This window comes from Eriocheir sinensis, unplaced genomic scaffold (assembly GCF_024679095.1).
Source record: "Eriocheir sinensis breed Jianghai 21 unplaced genomic scaffold, ASM2467909v1 Scaffold857, whole genome shotgun sequence".
NCBI classification, from domain to species: Eukaryota; Metazoa; Arthropoda; class Malacostraca; order Decapoda; family Varunidae; genus Eriocheir; species Eriocheir sinensis.
Genome location: NW_026112227.1, coordinates 166,926 through 185,362, shown reverse-complemented (window position 1 = coordinate 185,362; position 18,437 = coordinate 166,926).

The window sequence follows — 18,437 nt, the reverse complement described above, 5'->3', positions numbered from 1 at the left end:
CTGTATCCTCATCTGTCCTCTAAGCTCATGTACTCCCTCTGGACACACCGAAGAAGCGATGCTTCCTGGCATTTGCTTCCAGCTCGGTGGGACGACCTGAAGATATATGTTTTCCGATTTCCCGTGGAATGATTACTGCTTCAGGAGAGAGATACTCTGTGTGTGCTTGTGTCCAGCCATTACAGAGGTGATTGTCATCTGAGATGGAGTCCTAATCCCCACGTAAATTTCCTCTACTCCTCATGCTAAAAAGCCTTGGTTTAATCAAAGCTTGTTTCCTCGTGCTATTAAAAGATAAGAGGGCAGCTCACAAAATGTACCAGAGCCATCCCACTCCCATAACCATGATCTTTACATATCTGCCCGGAATCGTTTTTAAATCTATTCTTATTTGAAAACCTCTTTCATCAATAAACAGTAAAGCAGCACCTCGCCGATCCACCTCAGCTACTCCTTCCCTTTGCCGCCTTGGCGCTACACGATGGAGTTCATCTACGCCGCCCTGCATGATCGTCTCTGAGGAGAAAGAGCTGGCGATTTCGCCCGATCGCCTTGTACCCTCTCTCCTTAAGAAAGTGACAGGGAGCTCGTGAGCACTACCGGTTTCCCCAGGCATTATTATTTATTGAGCTCATCCAGGAGGTTGAGCCCTGCCCCTAAGGAGGAGGACAAGGAGGTCACGCCATGCAATACCATACACACACAAGTTTTGGTGACCTTAAGACTGATCCAGCCAGCGGTTCCTTTCAGCACGTCATAGGCACGACGTATGCAGTGAAGTTCATTCTCATTAGTCCTTTTAATACTCAGGTTTATCACTCTGCCAGGCCCACCCCAAACTCCAACCACTTTTACTCTTTTCAAAGTGATTCCTTAACCACTATTACCATTCTAAGCTAACAGGAACCATGTATAGGATGTGAGGAAACAGCAGGTAAGATTTGGTTAAATTTAATGGTTTAAGAGTTAACCCTAACCAGTAACTTCTTATAACCCAACTGGTCTGCAGCTCAGCGAAAATGTAATAAATAGCTTCAAATGCTTATTTACCTCCCTGGTTAAAATAAAATAAAATACAAAGTTATTATCGCGAGTGGTGACATGTGGAAGAAAACAATACACAAAAGTGTGCTGTGTGTGTGCACAAAGTACTTAATAAAAGCATAAAAATGCAGCACAGTGAGAATGGGTATACTTTCTGGAATAAATACCATTCACTGAACAATCTCTTTACTTAATTATTCATAATTTCATAATGATTGAATAAATGTACTTAGAATTAAATTCACTAAATATATATATATATATATATATATATATATATATATATATATATATATATATATATATATACATATATATATATATATATATATATATATATATATATATATATATATATATTTTTCCTCTAAATCAGTGAGGTGCAGCTGATTTATCTTAATTGAAGAAGAGAATTTTATTACAATAAGTTTGCAAATTTTACTTGTAAGGTAAGGTGATAGAGAAATCCCCAAATGATGCTTCAAACAATTAAAAATTAATGCATTTCAGGGCTTGCACAGGGCAGTGTCAGCATACGTGTAGTCAGGACAATGACAGCTGTGTTGAGTGACATAGCTCGACAAGAGATAAACCATGACCTCCACGATGCATGCATTGATGGAGATCGGCAACAGCTTTTGCAAGAGTTCAGGAGTTTCCCTCAGGTTATTGGTGCCATTGATTGCTGAATTCCAAAATTACTAGGGACTGACGAATGAGCACATATGATATTGGTCTCAGGTAAAGAAATTACATGAATAGATTTACAATCGAGCCTTATCGCTAAATAATATTTATTTGCATAATGTTTATCAGCAGGTTACTCATATTTCCATTAAAGGCACCCCATGAAAATGGGGCTGCCTACGTGAACAGGAAGAGGTACCACTCTTTCCAACAGCCATCAGTTGTGTAATGTGATGCTGCTGGTATGATCATCAGCTATTGTGTCCATTTTCCAGGTAAGTGTTTAACTTATTGATGATATCATTTATTGTTGAGGCATGTTAATAGTTAAATCACAAACATCCCTTACCTGCTACAGCATTTCTAAAGTTTGATTTTAGCAAGAATAATAATTGCAGATTAGCTATTTAGGCAATGGAACTTGAGCATTTGAAGATGCTAAGACTCCACCAGCGTTGGGCACACCAAACCATGCTACAGCTTTCTCTCTTGAGTCTGGCCATTTTTTCCAGTATTAACATATGTCCATGTTTTTGGAATCTTTTTTATTCTCCCCTTTTGTGCAGGTCAAATCCACGACTCCTTCATCTGGCACCATTACGACCTATATGAACGCTTTCGCAGAAGGTGAGTTTAGGGGACTACCTGCTCCTTGGTGCGTATCTGGAGGGGATGTTGATGTTCTTGACAAATGTTGCATTACATTATGTTTACATAAATACCTTTTTCAGTAAATGTACTTAGTGTTACAGTAGCTTTCTTAAGTAGTTATTTCACATCCTGAAAATGATATCTTTATGACTTAATAATCTTTACCAGGTGACAGCAGCACATTATGCATTAGAGCCATTTTGATGACTCCAGTCCGCAACCCCCACAACAGAGACCAGAGGAGCGCTACAATAGGGCCCATACACGGACTACGTGTCGTTTGTGGAAACAAACCTTTGGAATACTAAAGAGCCGGTTCAGGTGAAACTTCTTTCCTTATTCCCAATATATGCATTCACATATGCTGGCCATCCATTAGAACCCAGTGAAATTTAGATTACTAACATGTTACAACAATAGAAGTGATTGGAAAGCCAATTTAAAAATAAATATTTGGTGAAAGTGAGCAGACGTGGGTTTGAATCCCCACGTTACCACCTTGCAGTTTTTCAGTCACCGCCAAGTGGCCTCAAGACTACCCAGTAGTAGGTAATGGTGACAGTGACGGGACCAAAATAATTCTAAAGCATGATCAAGAATTTGTAGCCAAAAAAATGACGTCGAAAAAGAATTTTGGCATACGTCGAGATTTCAGCCGGCCGTGCGGCCAGTCAGCCAGGCAGCCAGTCAGCCGGGCGGGCCAGCCAACCGCGCGGGCAGCCAGCCGCCGAGGGACCTCCACTAACCAACCGGGGACTGGTCACAAACCTACCCAAAGTGACCATTCCCCCCACCCACCCAACCCGCAAACACCTACAGCCTTCCACGCCATCGTGTCTCCCCGGAGGCACCTGAGCGTCACCCTCCTGCCGGGGATTGGTTGGGGCGTCCTTTCGCGCGCCGTGCCGGGCGTCGCCCTCCTGCCGGGGATCGGTTAAGCGCGAGCGGTGCCTTGTTCAGGGGATCGGTTAGGGGCGTCACTTCGCGCCGTGCCAGGGCGTCACCCTCTGCCCACGGGGATCGGTCCTTTCGCACCGTGCCGGGGCGTCGCCACTCCTGCCGGGGATCGGTCCTTTCGCGCCGTGCCAGGGCGTCGCCTCTCCTGCCGGGGATCAGTTAGCGCGCGAGCAGTGCCTTCCGCATTCAGGGGATCGGTTAGGGGCGTCGCTTCGCACTGTGCCGGGGCGTCACCCTCCTGCCGGGGATCGGTCGCTTTCGCACCGTGCCGGGGCGTCGCCACCCTCGCTGCCGGGGATCGGTCCTTTCGCACCGTGCCGGGGCGTCGCCCTCACTGCCGGGATCGGTCCTTTCGCGCCGTGCCGGGGCGTCGCGCCTTGCCCAGTGCCGGGGATCGGCTAAGGCGTCCCTTTCGCACCCGTGCCCTTTCGCACCGTCCTGCCGAGGGTCGGTCCCGTGCCAGGGCATCACCCTCCTGCCGAGGGATCGGTCCCTTTCTCGCACCGTGCCGAGGCGTCACCCTCCTGCCGGGATCGGTCCTGCACCGTGCCGGGGCGTCACCCTCCCTGCCAGGGGATCAGTTGGCGATCCAGTTGGCGAGCGGTGACTTGCTGAGGCGGAGGCCTGCAGGCTACACTGCTTCCCCTCCTCTCCTCTCCCGCTATTGATTTTTTCCAGTTTGCCAGCATGTGTGTGCGTGTCCCCCTCTTGCCCCCACCCTCGCGAGCGGTGACTTGATGGTCAGTCTGAGGTACCACTACCCTCCCTCTACCCTTTGCTATTGATTTTCAGTTTGCCAGCATATGCGTGTGTGTGTGTGTGCGTGTGTTACTGTTGATTTTCCATATTGACTGGAGTTATATCGATTGTTTTTTTCAGTGAGGTAGGAACGGAAAAAGTAGATTTTATACATTTTTATTGAAATATAGTGGAGAAAAAAAAAATGGTATGACAAATTATTATATTACCTTAATCTAGTCTATTTTATTTATTTCTTTTTCTTAATCCAGGCTAATTTGTTTCTTTCTTAATCCAGACTAAATACATGCTATGCCTACTAGTCTATTTTATTGTTGTTCTTTCTTAATCAGGAAATAATTTGTTCTTGCTTAATCCCAGACTAAATACATGCTAAGCCTACTAGTCTATTTTATTTGTTCTTTCTTAATCCAGGCTAATTTGTTCTTTCTTAATCCAGACTAAATACATACTAAGCCTACTAGTCTATTTTATTTGTTCTTTTCTTAATCCAAGACTAATTTGTTCTTTCTTAATCCAGACTAAATACATGCTAAGCCTAAAAAGCAAAAATACACAATCGCCATAAAAAAAATAGAAAAAAAAATACTGTACTAAGCACATATATATAAAAATAATACACACACAGAGCGAGTACATATATAAAAAAAAATTGCTAAGCACTAAATATGGGACTCTCATCAAAGAACATTTATAATATTATTTCACGTCCATGCTATGAGAAAAATTCAAAGAATTGAAAGCTGAAGGAAGGTCAGTGCTTGAGAAGCTTTCATTTGTTCGTCCGCACTGAGCCGCATTGGAAGGCCGGTTGTGGCGCAGATTTTCTCCAGCGGCCGCTGCTGCTGCACGCCGCGCTGGTGGGTCTTCAAGACGAGTTTCTTGGTCACAGAGATTTTTTCTTTGGTTTTCCCCGACCGTACGCCGCCGCTGAGGAGAAGAGACCGCCTGACGTTTGGCCACCTGGAAGTTTTTTTCTCCCCAACTTTATGGAGGCTCTTCTGAGACAGTCTTGGGTCCCAGTGTTCTTGCTGCTTCGGCAAATTATTCTTTGTCATTCTTCGCCGCCGTTCTTGTCCCCGGTCGCGATCTTGTTGTCTCTGGTGCGTCTCCTGCTGCTGGAGCTGCCGCAACACTTCCGCCATACTGCATTTTTTTTTTTCCAGTCGTGATTGACGCATTTCGCGATCTTTTGCTGCAGACGACTTCGCCGCCGCTCTCGCGATTCAGCGCCCGACGGAGAAGTCAGACACACCATCACCAGCGTGTCTGTTGTTGTTGCCGTGGACTTATGAAAAGATAGAGAAACATTATTAGACAAAAAAAAAAATCAATCTCTCTCTCTCTCTCTCTCTCTCTCTCTCTCTCTCTCTCTCTCTCTCTCTCTCTCTTTTTTTTTAATAAAAAAATACTTAATATGCGTTACGCTGGCCGGTGGGTCGTTCTTCAGACGAGACACTGGTAATGGAAATATCACATCCTTCAGAAGTCGCCAGAAGCCCCTCTCTCAACGCTCCGCCCCATTTACCGACACCTCCAACGCCGCGGTTGTTGTTGCTTAATGACTCGCCCGTGATGTGTTCACCGGTAGACTTGGGAGTTTCTGTAACATCCCCCCCCTCACCACCACCAAAATCCTCTGACATGACAAGAAATATATATATATATTTTTAAACACACACACACACACACACACACACACACACACACACACACACACACACACACACACACACACACCAGCGCTTGTGCGCGCAGAAAAAAAAAAATACAAGAGGCGGATATCTCACCTCCGTTTCTGGGATGTGATGTGTTATCCACGGCTTCAGCTTGGGATGTGTTATCCATGGCTTCAACTTCTAATGCGGCTTGACCCATTATCTGATCGTCAACATCGTCAGCATGAAGAGTTGCAGCGGCAGCGTGGGGCTGTTGTTGTTGTAAGTTCATGACGGCGAAGACTTCCTCCGCGATGCTCCTCTCGCAACGTTAGGGGACTGACTAAGCTACCCGGGGTTATTTGGGGCATATGCGCGCACTACAAGCCTTTTCTTCTTCCGAGGCTACCTCAGGTTATAGGGACACGCCACACATGTATGCAAACACGCGCGCACATGCCCAAAACCTGAAGCCATTCTTCTTCCGAACAATAGGAAGGCGTGAACAAACTCCACACCCACCGGTCACGTCGCACGAAAAAAACAGAATCCTGTTCTTAATAACTTCATATAACTACACACGCCATAAATGAATAAACTATATACTACTTCTCTACATTTTTACATAGGGAAAGCGTGAACAAACTCACACCCACCGGTCACGTCGCACGAAAAAAAAAAACAGGCGCACACTACCACAAGCCTTTTCTTCTTCGAGGCTACCCCAGGTTATAGGGGACACACACATGTATGCAAACACGCTCGCACATGCCCAAAACCACAAGCCATTCTTCTTCGAACAATAGGAAGGCGTGAACAAACTCACACCCACCAGGTCGTCGCACGAAAAAAAAACAGAATCCTGTTCTTAATAAATACATATAACAACACACACGCCATAAATGAATAAGCTACATGCTACTTCTCTACATTTTTTACACATAGGAAAGCGTGAACAAACTCACGCCCATCCGGTCACGTCGCACGAAAAAACAAAAAACAGAATCCTTGTTCTTAATAACTACATATAAATGCACACACACACACACGCCATAAATGAATAAGCCACATGCTACTTCAGAAAAATAGGAAGGCGTGAACAAACTCACACCCACCCGGTCACGTCGCACGAAACAAAACAACAACATAATCCTGTTCTTAATAACTACATATAATTGCACACACACACACACACACACACGACGCCATAAATGAATAAGCTACATACTACTTCTCTACATTTTTTACATAGGAAAGCGTGAACAAACTACGCCCATCCGGTCACGTCCTTTGAAAAAAAAAAAACAGAATCCTTGTTCTTAATAACTACATATAAATGCACACACACGCCATAAATGAATAAACCCATGCACTGCTCTACATTTTTACACACACACGCACATTGTAGCATTTAATAAGTTAGCCACATATCTTAGAAATACAATGCTTGTAAGTCAGTCCTTGACTAGATTGACAAAATGTTTTTTTATACATGGGGCATTTAAACATTCTATAAGCATATGTTAACTCCTTTCTGTCATTCTTCAAAAAAATTCCTAAATCATAATTATCTTTCAAAAACTGACTAGTCCTCTCTAAGCCTATTTTATTACATAAGTATACGAATTGAATGCAATACACGCCACACAGAGTTTTGTCCGACTGTAATCTTGTAGCAAGTTTAAAAACAGGATAATCTTTATGCTTATTTAAGAAACTTCGAAAGTACTTAGAATATAATGATGGGGTCAGGGCGTATGTGTCGAAGAAATATATACACTTATCACTAACATAGAACACCACCCAGTGACCCATTTTCGAAGCTTGCAGTGCGCCTAACACATTAGCAATAAAGACAATGGAAGCATCTGACTCCTCCTTAGATTTAATTTCGCTTCATCGTCAGCGGGAAGACAGCCTAAGAAATATATATTATTGTGATAAAGTCTTCCTTGTAGACTTTCATAATTTGTTGATTATTCATTATGCTCTAGTGTCACAAGACACGTGCCTCTCGAGTTGATTGACAACACTCCCTTTGTATCCCCAAAACAGATAATTACTAAATTTTCATCAAGCCTTTTAAGCTGAAGACTTATGCGTAAGTTTCCACTGTGTTCAAGAGGCACTGTGCCTCGTATGTCTTCAGTTCTGAATAGAAGGGCATTACACTCTTAGCTAGGTTTGCGAGCGTACTAAAAATACCGCCACCTCTTTGATGTAGTCTTGCAGGATGGGCGAAATGCAGTTCGAATATTGCAAAACCACCCCCACCTGATGTGGAAAGCTACTCAAAGACTTGAAAATTCACCTCCGTAGGCGGAAGAAACACTGTTCGCAACGATGACTGCATGACCACTAGTTAAAAAATATATAAACATCAATTTTTATAGCTACACAGTGGTTTGTGTCTGTCGCCCATCCCCGGCAGTTGAGGCTTTCGCGGGAGATTCTTAATCCCTCTTCCTGCCCCAAGAGCATTACCTTAACGTTATTCAAATCTGGTTGGTGGGCAAAGATCTTAGCTCCTTCAAGTAGGCCACGTTCCATTCATGATCCATCTTACCCCTTCGTCCTACGCCGGTAGGAAAAATGACTTTACTAATGTTTTTTTTTTCTGCTTTACCTAATCACCTAGCTCATTGAGGCAACATTTAAAAATTATCGCGTCTGCTTTTTGCTTGGTGTCCGACATTAAACCGTTCACATAATGCATATCTCTGCTGGTTTCAATAAAATATCTTGACACGTCATTATATTCTACAGATTCACCTGACAAAATTGAGTCACCATACCCACCACAATGGGATAATTTGATTCCGTAGGTGGTTCCTTCACTAACAACGACCCCAGTTTCGGTATGTCACTCAAAACGACTCTGTTCAAATTATAAAGTTGTTTACGATTTTCTAAGAGATTAGCATAGCCATACACTTCAGCCAAGTCCTTGGCTATACCGCTAAGTTTAAAACTGCTGGCGTTGATGGTGGCTACTAAACACACACTGTCGTCAATGAACTGGCGATCGGTCATTCGCCCTTCACAGGAATGATGGGATAGTCTGACATGTTTATAGAAAATATATATTAATTCTCGCTCTTACTCACGCTTAGAGTCTCCCCTGTCCTGCGAGGTCACACAAGTATCTATATCCCACCCCAAAACAAATCCTTTTTATACGCGATAATTCTCCCACGTCATACCCGGCATCCGCGCGGGGCGGAGAAAGAAGGCGTGGGGCGTGGCTTTGCCCGAGTGGGGCACTTCTCCTTCCTCCCCACCTCCTCCAAACAGTTGCTTCCTTGCCTTATTATTGCGTATAAATGAGGGATCTAAGTTTGTGTTGTGGAAAAGCATTTTAATAAATGGTATATCATCAGCTTTGAAGCCTAATTTGCTGTTGACGTCATAGGTTTGCAATATATCAATGACGTTAAAATTATTAATGGGGCTCAAAAGATTTCCGTTTGTATCCATGTAATTCCTGGGTATGTTTCATGAGGCTAAGCTTTGGCGTAATCCCTGAGCTGCTTTCATTCTAACATCAATCCTGTTATCTATGGCGGGTTTCGAATCGATAGTATTGGTGGGGAACGTCGTGCGAGGACCTTTGGCCGCTATAGATGGCAGGTGGTTGTTTTGGGGTTAATACATCTTGCAGCGCGCGTCTCTTTATATTTTTAATGCAGTTGACGCCTTGACCGTCGAAGCCGACAACGGTTTCCGCTCTCTTTTCTTTTTCCTCGTCCGTCTTTCTGTTTCGTTTTATGTTACGGCTCCCCGTAGAAGACTTGAGTAAAATTGTTCTGCTGTTGATTTCAGGGATGAGACAATATTCCTTCATTTTGTTAAAAGACCAGTTATGACACTGGCTGCCAGAGGTAACAGCACAGAGAGTATAGCGCCGCCCGCTGCGTTCTCAGTAGTTTTTTTTTAGTGTACTTACCCCTTGTTGGCGACTTTCCTTATGTGTTTTTATATTTGTTCAGGGATTTCACAATCTTTGTATTTCGCGTAAGATTAGTTTTAGGAAATTTAGAAACACTTCTGACAAACAATCTATATGTTTCTTGTTCAACACTGCAATTACTTTTTCCGCTTGTCGGGGAGAGTTTAGCCAACAACAAAACAAGATCCTTGTGAACAAAGGCGAGGGGAGGTGCTTTTTTCTTCTTGTTGGTGAATTCGAGGTCATTAGGAAATATCTTGAGCGTCGCCCACGAGTCGAACAATGGTCCCCGATGTTCAGCACCACGACTGGCTTTACCTTGACCTTTTCTCTGTTTTATAATTATGCATTTCTTAAACTGACAGATGATTCCTCGCGGGTCCTTCATGGCATGTACTTCGGCTGGGGTTTTTCCTAGACGTGCGTGAGGCGATGCAGTTATAGCTCTCGAGTACCTTCTGCAAGATGAAATATACTCAGGTTATTGTGAGCTGTCATATACCTATATATTCGACCTTTATATCAATGATTGCTTTTGGCGCGAGCTCTGTCACCGTTACAGCCACTCGCGTGAGCTCCTTTGTCTGAAACCCAGCCCGGTGGGGAGGAATCTCCATGCTATTCTCGGGGGTGGGAGGGTGAGGATAAAGGCAACCGTGGAGATGATGTTGACGCTGCTGGTAGCTGGCGTGATGGGGAGACGTTGGTTTCTCTCCTCTTTCTTTTGTTTGATCGATTAACGTTCTCTACGTTGTATTTCTATATCTTTTCTCCATAGATTACACGCCACTGGTCTAGTTCCGTGACTATACACACCCTCATCACCACTTTCACTTAAAGTATCCCCGACAACGTATGAGTAGTACTAGCAGTAGTGGCAGTAGTGGCGCGGCTAGTGAAACGGTTTGAGATGTCCTCCGCATTTGACGCAGATTCTCAGGTAAATCAGGGTGCATGGCTCTCGTAAAAACACGAGAAGGATTACCCGGCATGCTGTCATCAGAGAGCAGATGCACTCTTTTGTTGTCTAATGCGCTTAAGTCGCCTTCTCAATGGAGGTAGTGCATACCTGACCTTTCAGGGTGCGGATGCTATAGAGGCGTGCCTTATCCACCCCCCCTTACGGTACCTGTCTGTATTTTCATGATTATAGTTTCTCAAACTATAGTGAGATTACCCTTTAGCTTTTTTATTTCTGCATCCTCGCCGCTTGAGGGATCATGCAATTTGATAGAAGTGCATCTGGGTTTCAGGCAAAGCACTTCCTTTATATGGGCCGCACTTCTGACAACATACCCCTTGACCTTTCTTGGAAGTGTCATAGGCAGGGGTGGGTGGTAAAGGAAGTTACTAAAATTCATTATGGATTTTATGAGTGGAAGCGAATAAAATTCACTAATGTCTTGGAAGTTAGAGATGCATATGGCAGCCGAATCTGTGTCGCCGTAAATATATGAGACATTCTCTGCGCCACAGGCTTTTCGGGTTATGTGGTAATAGAAGTCGTACATTTCAACCTTAAGCTCCAAAATCTGATAACCAATGTAATTTGGTTGGTTGATGCGAATGTTCTTCCTTCCTCGAACAACAAGGACTCTGTCGTTACTAAGAGGTATGAGTCTCTTGAATAATGGGTCTCGTAACCTGCGCCGTAGTGCTGACTTGGAAGTTACAATGTCTGTATTTATGCTATATTTGACTGGATCCATAGGGTTCGACCAAATATACTATTTGAAATGACTTTATAGGCTTTCTGTAGGATTTTACTGCTGGCCTCGCGTCGTGCTGATGTTACCCTCCATAAACTCTTTAAGAAATGTGGATTGGGTAAACTGATAGATATCGTAGATTTCTGCAATTTTACCTCCCATTCCCAAGCAAAACTGCAACATGGGTAGCGTGGTGAGGGACACCATACTGAGCGCAATGCGATCAACAAGCTTTCGCGTCACCCCTAGGGAGTTGCCATCCTGTTTTCGCCATAAATGCCTTGCTGTGTTCAGACAGGTGTTGCTCGCTATCTATGTCCATGTGGTGGATGTGTGAAACTCATCCGTTGACCTAGCCACATCGGACTCAATGGGTGTAAGTCGCAGCAGAAACCAGTACCCACGCTTCCATTCGTCTCACATTTGCTATGTCATGGGTTCTTAACCACTCCTTTCTTTCTTCTACCGATAATTTTAAAATTTCTCTCAGGAAGCAGCCTACATTACTGTAGGATACAGACTATTCTTATCTAAATAGATAATGTGTGTTGGGGTGTCTCGTTCGGGGTTGAAATCAGGATTAATGTGATGGTTATTTACAACTGCCTGTGGTTGGACTACTGTAGTAAGCCTCCTCTTACATTGTCTCTTACAAGATGATACAAGTCTGGATCGCTCGGCTGTTCTATTTTGGCTTCTGTTGATTTTAGAAGCTGTCAGCGTATCCGGGGAGAGAGACATAATGTGTTATATCTAATCCATATGTTTCATACAACACGCTTCGCCATTTCTGTAGAATGTCAGCAAGCAAGCCTACATCTACTAGAAGGTATGCGCGCATGTAGTCTTTAGGTTTGACAACCCAGGGCATTCCACACTGCTTGCGCGTGGCTGTGCTCCTCCTCACTTACGCCGCGGCTTTTAAGCCTGCTATAAAAATCTTCAATGTCTGGAAGTGACTGACGCGCTAATTTGTCAAAATCATTGACGAACTCGTAAAGAAAACATTGCTTTCCTGTGAGGAGCTCTCACGCGCCAGTGCAGGGAAATGATTTATGAGCGCTCGGTGACAGGTAGAGATTCCCCGAGGCAATATGTTCTGCGCTGAGATGGGCCAGACTGCCATCAGAAAGGCTCTCGCGTCGAGAAACTTTATATTGTCCACATCTACCCTCAAAAACGTAATCCCTTTAGTGATTACGTTAGTTTTCTTCCTATGGAAACTCCTGTCGGTCGGCTTCTTTCAGTATCAGGCTCATATCATAAGTCATGTGAAAGGCAAATGTAGGAAGTTGACAGCGGTTACTGACACATAATGTATTGCATCTTCTACATAATGCACCAAGATAGTTTGGGCCAGGTCTGGTATGATCGTGATGGTGATGTTTGTCTTTTGTATTCTGAAATTCTTTCTTACAAATCTGACACGTCGTCTGACGTTTGAAATCAATTACCGCCTCGGGGTTAGGACCATGTCATATGTTTTCCTTTCCTCTTTAATTTTCCTCCAGGAGGAGGCCAGGTTCTTGAAAGTGTGACGCTGCATCTCTCCGCAGTAATTATGTTTGCAAACTACAGAGCCCGCTGAATCCAAGATGCAGAAGGCGTACGCCGTGGCTCTGTGCTGATTGATAACGTGACTGTTGGTTCAGAGTCGTCAGAATGAACTCAAAATCAAAAAAGGCAGTGTGCGATGGAGGGTATGTTTTACCGCTGTCAGTGAATTGCAGCACTGATTTTGAGGTGGGGAATACAAGTTTTGCTGAATCTGACAACTGGCTTCATGGTCCTCAAGGTCGGCTGTGTGAATTTATCCAGTCAAGCAGGTTTTGCAATAGCTAGAGTACTGATTCAGCGTCTGGCCTTTTCAGCGCCGTTTATGACCTCTCATACCTGCGGGCATGAATTTGGCGAAATCTTTTATGAGGGCAAAATGTTTGCCCATCCAGTAATAATAAAGCAACATATGTCCCAGTAGCTGCACCTTTCGGGTTACATAAATCTCGTGCCTAGTCCCACTCCAACTATTTCCGCTCGTCCGACGCATTCTTTGGCGCCCCTCCTCCTCCTCCTCCTCCTCCTCCTCCTCCTCCTCCTCCTCATCATCATCATCATCATCATCATCATCAATGGGGGCTACTGCGTACAGATAAATGGAAACTTATTCATCCGCTCGATTAGCGCAATATCTTCCCCACGCTAGAGAAATCTATATCTAGCACAGTCACTAATTTCTTGCATTGTCTCAGTGTTTTTTGTTTTGCGAGGAAGGTCCTGAATTTAGGATCTTTTTCCAAAGAGCGTGAGCCGCGAGACATTGCACAAGACAATAACCCTCCTCGCCCGAAGGGTTAAAAATAGTGCGAGCTCCCGAAGCCCAATGGTTTATTGACGTGTATACCTATCGCCGCTCGATGACCTGTTCTACCTAGATTACTTTAAACATGTCAATTTCAGTATCATGAAACCAGGCCTTCTACTTCATTCAAATGTCTTTCCAAGCGTTCCGCCATGTACTGGACTACGTTTCTACAAAACGCAGGTACCTCGCCCTGGGTAATGAGCTCTGATGGAAAAACCATATAAAACGGACTAATATCCTCTTCCTCGCCCAATCTCACAAGTTGGATTCGCATTTCAGCATACGCCCTGACTTGGGGAGGATGATCCATAGCTTCTATCTCATCACGTAATGTTTGAATAAATTCTACTCTGTTGTTTCTAAGAAAGCTCTGTGGATCGCTAGCGTCATCTGGAGGTATACTAAACTCTAAATAAAGTAAATCGCGATCAAAGGCGTATTCCCTTCTGATGACTTCTGCGCGCTGTCTCAACGTTATCTTCATCAGCGGGTGGTGTGTCGCTATCAATATTGCCGTCACCAACGCTCCTTCCTCTTCCTCGCTGGCAGCAGGACACCCACTTCCACCCCGCGTTGTTGGCTGACCTCATCTTTGCTTGCCGCTGGACAGGCCCTCTTTTCCCCTCCGCCCTTTCTCTGACAGGGGTATGCGCAAACCCCTGTCATCATCATCATCATCATCATCATCATCATCATCATCATCATTAATAGCATTGTCCTACAATCTTCGCCCTCCTCCTCTTCCTCCTCCTCCTTCTCTTCCTCCTCCTCTCCGTCCCATTCTCCACGCCGCTGCTGATAGTAATGTCAGCAATTTATCTAACTCCTCCTTTCTCTTTTCATCGAAACTCAAGCAAACATCATCATCCATCTCCTCCTCCTCCTCCTCCTCCTCCTCATCCTCATTCTCCCTCCTCCTCCTCCTCCTCATCCTCCTCCTCCTCCCCGTCCTCCTCCCATCCTCCTCCTCCCCTCCTCCTCCTCCTCCTCCTCCTCCTCCTCCTCCTCCTCCTCCTCCTCCTCCTCCTCCTCCTCCTCCTCCTCCTTCTCCTCCTCCTCCACTGTTGATAATAATGCCTTGGAGTTTATCTATCTCTTCATCAAACTCAAACAATTACCGTCCATATCCTCTCTCCTTCGCCACTGCTGTTAATAATGTCCATGGGTTTATCTACCTCCTCATTTATCTCTTTTTGAAACTCAAACAATTATCCTTACTATCGCCGGTATCTTCCATTTTTTTGAGTTCATTTATATAAAATATACACAATTCATGCGGATTTTTTCAAGCGCGTGTATATAAAATATGCGCAAATCACGGGACGTCTCCCCACCCTTTTCAAACCTCAGCCGCCGCCGCCGCCGCCGTTCGCGAGGATCAGGGGCTAAGCAGCCTCACGCTAGCCCAAACACATACCCATGCTTCACCGGGGGGCGTCAATGGTAGCTGGAGGAGGCACGCGCCAGCATAGCGTGAAGATAGTGGTGGCTCCCCAACACGGAGCGAACAGCGCCATTAACCGATCCCGGCAGGAGGGCGATGCTCAGCGCAGCACACCCTTTTGGTCGGTTTGACTGACTGTCGTCAATTTTCATATATAAAATACGGTCGTGGGAGATCGGAGGTATACGCCGCCAAATCACACCGATAAGCGCGTTCCCCACACTCTTTTTTTTTCATAGACGAAACGGTTACGCATATACACCACTTTACTCACGCTCGTGTCTCCCTTCCTTCGATTGTCGCAGATGGACTGAAAAGAGACGGCGTGGCGTGGTGGTGGCTGCTCAGGCAATAAATAACTCGGTCACCAAGCCGAGGCCTTGCTTCCGCTGTTCTACTTTTTTTTCCCCGTTCTCGCTCCTCTCTCTCTTTCTCTCCTTATAAGTTTATAAACTATACTTTTCACAGACTCATTCGTGATAAAATGAGCAACTTTTCTTCAATAAATTTCCCTGGGTGGAGGAGGTAGGGAATGGTAGCCACAGGCCTCCGCCCAAGGAGGAGGTGGGGAATGGTAACCACAGGTCTCCTTAACAAGCCGACGCTCACATAAGGGTGGGTATAGAGGGGAGGGGAGACATGGTGGCGTGGGCACGCCGGACAAGGCGTAGGGGACCAAGCCGCATGCACACCAGTTGTTTTTTTTTCCCTTAAACACACATGTCGTGCTCCAAAACTCGAGTCTTAAGTCCACCCGGCAGGAGGTGACGCCCGGCACAGTCTGAAAGGACGCCCTAACCGGTACTCGCTCTGTGTGTATTATTTTAATGTATGTACTTGTGTTGTGTATTTTTCTTCATTTGTCTATGTACTCGTGTTGTCATCCTTGTATGGGCTGTCTTTTGGCATGTACGACATAAGTTTGTAATCTGTCTCTTTCAATTAGGATTTATTTTGGGGGAGGGAAAAAAAGGGTAGGATGGGTGGGTTTCCATTGTATTTCTTTGAGCCTGTACGGTGTGAGTTTGTAATGTCTTTTTTTTTTGGCGATTGTGTGTTTTTTTAGTTTTTAGGCTTAGCATGTATTTAGTCTGGATTAAGCAAGAACAAATTAGCCTGGATTGAAAGACAATAAAATAAGACTAGTGAAGCAGTATGTATTTGGTCTGAACAGAAGAACCGTTATTTGGATTGGAAAAAGACAAATAAAATAGAGCTAGTAGGCATAGCATGTATTTAGTCTGGATTAAGAAGAACAAATTAGCCTGGATGAAAGAACAAATAAAATAGACTAGATTAGGGTAATATAATAACTTGTCATACCATTTTTCACTATATTTCAATAAAATGTATAAAATCTACTTTTCCCGTTCTACCCCTCACTGAAAAGACAATCGATATAACTCCAGTCAATATGAAAATCAACAGTACACGCACACACACACACACACACGCATACACACACGCGTGCTGGCAAACTGAAAAATCAATAGCAGGTGGGGAGGGTAGTAGTACCCTCAGACTGACCATCAAGTCACCGCTCGCGAGGGGTGGGGCATGCGAGGGGACACGCACATGCACATGCTGGCAATCTGGACAAACTAATCGATAGCGGGAGGGGGAGAGGGAAGGGAAAGAAAGTAGCCACAGGCCTCCACCCAACAAGTCACCGCTCGCGCTAACCGATCCCCGGCAGGAGGTGAAAGCCCGGCATCGGTGAAGTGCGAAAGGACCGATCCCCCGGCAGGAGGTGACGCCCGGCACGGTGCAGAAAGGACGCCCCTAGCCGATCCCCGGCACGGCGCGGGGACCGATCCCCCGGCAGGAGGTGACGCCCGGCACGGTGCGAAGGACCGATCCCCCATGCAGAGGGTGACGCCCCGGCACGGCGCGAAAGGACGCCTAACCGATCCCCCGAACTGTCACCGCTCCGCGCTAACCGATCCCCGGCGCCGGGGCGACGCCCCGGCGCACGGCGCGAAGGACGCTAACCAATCCCGGCAGGAGGGGGTGACGCTCAGAGCCTCGGGGGAGACACGATGTGGCGTGGAAGGTGGTGGGTGTTGCAGCAGGGGTGGGTGAAGATTGGGGTGGGGGATTGAAATTGAAATTGGGAATGGTCACTTTTGGGTAGGTTGTGACCTCCCCGGTTCGGGAGTAGTGGGAGAGGTCCCCTCGGCGGCTGGCTGCCCGCTTGCGGCTGGCTGGCCGCCCGGCTGACGCTGGCCGCCCGGCTGACTGGCCGCGCACGGTACCGGCAGGAAATTCGACGATTCTAAAAATTTTTTCGAACGTCATTTTTTTGGCACCGCAAATTCTTGATCATGCTTGCGAATTATTTTGGTCCCGTCACTGTCACCATTACCTCTTACTCTACCCGTATGCCATAGGCGAAGATGTAAACAAAAAAAGACACGACGGGAGTGCTTGGAAGATTTGTATTTCAATTGTCTTTGACTCGGTAATTTTGACAACTAATACTATTTACAGGTGCCTTCACAAATCTGGGGGTGCCTTGCAGTATGCTCCCATGAAGTTCCTCAACATCATCACCTCTTGTTTACTGCTGCACAACCGTTGTGTCCAGCGGGGTATTCCACTTCCCCAGCAGGTGCAAATTTATATTTCTGTTAGGTGGAAAGTTAGCTTTCAGCCATTCTTTCATGTGCTTCCTGTTGGATAAACTTTGTTGAGAACATAGCAACTTAACTTTGAAAGTTACAATCATTCAGATTTATGGCTGCAGCAGTGCAATTGCTATTAATACAGTAGATGTAAAAATGCAACAGTGTATCAGCAGACACATTCAGCAGAGCAAGAGTAATATAGTACTTTGTAAGTGGTTTTAAGATCTTATTTCCTCCTTAGCTTGAAGAGGATGAGGAAGAGCAGGATGCTTCTGCTGCTGTTCTTGAAGCAGCTGCTGGCCGAGGAGCTGGAAGAGCAGTACGTGAAGCAATAATTGCTAATTTCTTTGGGTGAAATGGTGAGGTGTGTATTTTATCGGTCACTCTTGAGTAAGAGCTCAGTAAGTTTGTCACACATGAGTCCCCTTTTCTGGAATCCATACTGTTTACTTGTTATTAAATTATGCTCTTCTAGAAATCTCGTCTATTGTTTCTTTATCACTTTTCACATATTTTACATAGTACACTGGTCAATTACACGGGTCTGTAGTTCAGGGGTTCTTCCTTTCTTCCACTTTTGTATATAGGGA